The sequence below is a fragment of the Gopherus flavomarginatus genome, chromosome 1, assembly GCF_025201925.1.
Source record: "Gopherus flavomarginatus isolate rGopFla2 chromosome 1, rGopFla2.mat.asm, whole genome shotgun sequence".
NCBI classification, from domain to species: Eukaryota; Metazoa; Chordata; order Testudines; family Testudinidae; genus Gopherus; species Gopherus flavomarginatus.
The window spans coordinates 99,312,751-99,317,220 of record NC_066617.1 but is presented as its reverse complement, the minus strand read 5'-3'; positions in this window follow the sequence as shown (position 1 = coordinate 99,317,220).

Here is a 4,470-nt window from a genome sequence, read left to right as displayed (position 1 = left end):
GCTCGGCTCCGGGCGCGCGGCCCCTCGGCTCCCCGCGCACAGCGGCTGGCTCCGGGCGCGGCGCGCAGCACGGCCTGGGCGGGCGCCTGTCACCACCACACGCTACCCGAGCCGCCGGGCCGGGGCTGCCACTCACCCGCCGCCGGCCGCCCCCATTGGGCGGTTCGAACACAAAGGCCCAGGCTGGGCCCCGCCTTCCCGCCGCTTGGCTCCATCATTGGCCCGGGCGGCGGGAAGCCACCTCGGCCCAGGGGCGGCCATTAACCCGTGAGCTCCCCGGCGGAGTCCCGCGGAGGCCAGAGCCCGAAGCTGCAGGGTGCCCGGCGCTGTACAAACAGGACAGTCCCTGCCCCAAGGAACGGGCAAACTAGGCGATCACTAAGCAGCTCCACAGAGCTGGGAAGCCAGTGGTGCTCTAGCTTTAATCCACATTCCTGTTCCTACTTATCAAAGTATCTGCCTTACAGTGACAATGGACCATCTTTCCCCCCATCCCCAGCCTAATAGTGGCTTCTTGGCTTTCCTGTTCAATCTGGATTGGGACATGGGACGTAACCTCTGCTCTCCCTCTATTACAAAGTCAAAGCAGCAACCCATTCCTCCCCCAAGGGAACAATACCGCGCTGTGTTGCCAGCTCTTGTGAGTCATGCTCCAAAACGTCTGTTAGTCTATAAGGTGCCACAGGATTCTTTGCTGCTTGCACTATTATGTGTGTTTTCTTAAAGCCCTAGCTCCCGGAGTCCTGTGATGATGTGAGACTCTCAGCTTTTTTTTTTTTAAGTACATTTCGGGTCGTTGTTAGAGCTTATAAGCTTGAAAATGTGAATGCTCAAAAGCAAGCAAGCAAATACTTAGATTGCAAGTTCTTTGGGGGCAAGGACAGTGTTTTTGTTTTGTACAGCGCTTAGCACGTTGGGGTCCAGGTCTAAGTCAAAGCGCTGCAGTCAGTCTGTCTAGGGTACTTATATGGCGTCATTGCCATAGTATCTGAGGTCTCATAGTCATTTCAATTTCTGTATCATCACAATAACCCTGCGAGATAGGGAAGTACTATTATCCACCTTGTACAGATGGGAAACAGGCACAGAGAGGCTAAGTGACATGTCCATGGTCACATGGGAAGTCTGTGGCAAAGACAGGAGGTGTTATGGCAATGCAAGTAATGAAAAGACTCACAATTTATTATTTTTAAACTCCATGATTTGTAAGTTATCTAATGATTTTTGAGGCCTGACTCATGATTTTTGAACTTGCAGGGTTGGCCATATTGCACCAGTTGGTACACATATTATAGAGCGAAGCTTCCACCCCTCACATAAATAAAGCACAACTTCAGACCTGCAACAGTAGCTGTAGTCAGTGGATACCAACCCCCATCATGTGATGGGGTGTTAACCTTTTGTAATTATAATTCTGACCTATGGAGACAGGAAATAAAGATCAAGCTCCTAATGCCCCAGCACTTGTATGTTACGCCTTTATTACAATACATGTCTGATTTTCCCAACCCTCAGTCTTACTAGGGTTTGGGGATCACAAAGACTTTACCAGAGCAAGATTCTACTGCATCCTATAGCACTAAAAGAACCACAGCTCTTTACAAAATACAGTGAAACCTGTACTAAACAGTCCATTTCCAAAAGGTAACACTCTGAGTTAAGCAACTACTTTATGACATCCCCAAGTTTTCCAATACAGTTTGGTTCAACTGCTTGTTAATGAACCAACTCTACCAGGCAGACAAGTTTTCCTGCTCTCTTTGCAGATTGCTTAAGACTTTTTTTTCACAATGTAGACAAAAAACCTGCTTGGAATTGCAGCCCCCCTGGGTGGGGAATGGTAGTTGGTGGTGCAGTATGCTGTACACATGTGGTGCAGGGAAATTTTGGCCAAAGACATGGGGGCAACAACATGCTCTTAAGAAAAGTGTAACGGGACCTTCCATGTCCATGCAAAACAGACAGGAGACTTGAAAAACATTGACAAAGTAGGACATTTTAATTAAAAAAACTTATTTCCAAGCATAACAAAAAAAGATCTGTAGAGCACTATAAACTTTGAGAGGGAAGATAAGAATCACAAGGTACATCTGAGACCAATGAGTCCTTTAGCAGGACAGGAAGAAACAGTCTTGACAGTCAGGATAGTTTAAAGATAAAAATAAAAAAGCAGGGATGCATTGGGGGTGGAAAACACCTTTTGGGCCTCCTGTGTTCATAACAAAATAGGGCACAAGCCCAGTTTTTCACCTTGGCTCTCACCTTTCAGTCTCAAAATAGGCTGAAGTATGTAAATAAGGTGACCGGAAGTGATGTCAGCTGTGATAGCAATCTCTTAGACCCAGCTATCAACTTTCAGGAAGAAAATTAAGGTGGCTCTGCAGCATCCAAAGCGGCCTGGGAAAGGAAGATCACCGTCCCCCATTCATAGCCAAGGGAAATGGATGGATTTTTTGCTGTTGCTAGAAGCAGCCAATTCACCATTAAACCACAGCTTCAAAATGTTGTATGAAGCAAACTTTCTCTACAATAAAAATAATAGACTAGACCCGCTCTGTATTTTTCTCTCTTTCCTTTTTCTCTTCCTGGTCTCTTCTTTTTCTTCTAATTCAGTCCCTTTTCTACAGGCTTGCAGAATCCGTTTCTCCCCAACTGATTTGTCTATAGTTTTTCACCCTTTTCTAATATTTCCATTGATTCCCCCTCCCCCCCGGCCAAGATCCTTTATCTTTCTTAATAATCATTTTGTTTTATGATTTGTCTTTCTTCTGTCATGTAGGCCCCAATTCTGCAAAACATTTAAGCACAGGACTTCAGTGGGATTTCTTGCATGCTTAGGTGTTTTGCTGGATCAGGATGTAGTCTCTGGATTGGCCAATCCATTCAGTCTGGTCACAATTCACCCCTGAGAACTCTGTCACTTGGATTCCTTTGTAGTCCCCAGACTGGAATCCTTCTTTTCAGGAACTCCTGCATTAAGACTCAGAGTCCCTGTTGGGGCAGGGGCGGGGGAGCAGTTGGTGATCTCTAGTTCACCCCGAGCATGTCTGGACAGTTTATCCCTCTGATATTGCTCCCTCTCTTTCTTTAATAGGTGGTGGTGGGGAGGAGGGCACGGGTTAATTCCACCCCTACTGAGCACCTCTGATGGCCTGGGCCTGGCCACTTTGGGGTTCCCATATCCTAGGGTTGTGGTGCTGCTTCTGCTTTCAGGAGTCTGACTGTGCTGGGAACTGTTTATATGGAATGTCAAAGAGATAGAGCCAAATTTAGCCCCAGTGTAAATGGGCGCATTCTCACTGACTCCAAATCCTTCACACTAGCCAGGTGCCTTTACAGCTAGTGTTGGTTACAGCACCTCCTGCAGCTGTAGGCATCAGTCATGCCCAAACAGTGCTCCTCTTTTTCCCTCAAGTCCTTTCCCCCTGTTTCCATCCTCTCTGGAAAAAATGACTAGCACTCATCCTAGCTCACTCAGCAAGCATTTGACCTGCCCTCCTTGGTCCGGCTGTCTCTCTCTCACACACACATGCCATCATTATATAACTAGAGGCAAGTTTCTCCCCATTTTGGCAGAGAACGGGCTGCCAGCCTTTTAACCAAGCCAATCCCCGCACCCCAAACAAAGAAAAAAAAAATAAAAAGAAATCTCAAACCCAAACAAAGAACAACAAAGTCCCTGGTAACCGTTAAGGACAGAGTGCCTGGCAGGAAATATGAAATTCCTGTCTCCTGGAGCTAGGACAATGACTGGTAGTTTCTATCATTTCAGAAGCATAAAACCTGGGGAAGAAATATGCTGCTCTTTCATCTCTAGACACCTGGGTTCAAATCCAGTCCTGGAGCCACAAATGACATGAGATTGGTGGGTCACAGCCCATCCCCAGTCAAATGTTTTTTTCTGTTTCCCAAAAGCTGTAAAGGATGTAGAATCACAGGTGTTGGAGATGGCAAAGATCTATTTGGATACTTCTCGCACGTCCCTGCCTGCCCCTTGCCCAGAGCAGGGCTGTTCCCTATAGTATGTTCCCAGGGCTTTATCCCATCCCTTCCCTTGGGAGGATAGTCACAATGCAATAGACCCGACACAGGCTGCCAGGTAGAAATGGTTTCCTGACATCCAGATAAAATGTTCTGTTTGCTCAGCTTCATCCCATTATGGCCGTGTCTCGACCAAGCTCTTCCTTAACACCCCCCTACACCATTATACAGCTGCTTGTGCAGCTCCACCAGTACTAGCACTGAGGAGAGCTCTAGTGTAAGCAAGGCTCTGGTGTTTATATTGCCAGGTCTTCTAGCCCAGCTGAGAGCAGGCCTACATAACATGAGTGTTGACACGCTGGCAGCCACTCCCCACTAGAGCTCTCCCCACTGCTACCACTGGTGGGCTGGACTGCTGGTAACTCAGGGTATGTCTACACTGCGATAAAACACCTGAGGCACTGAGTCTCAGCACTTGGATCCGCTGAT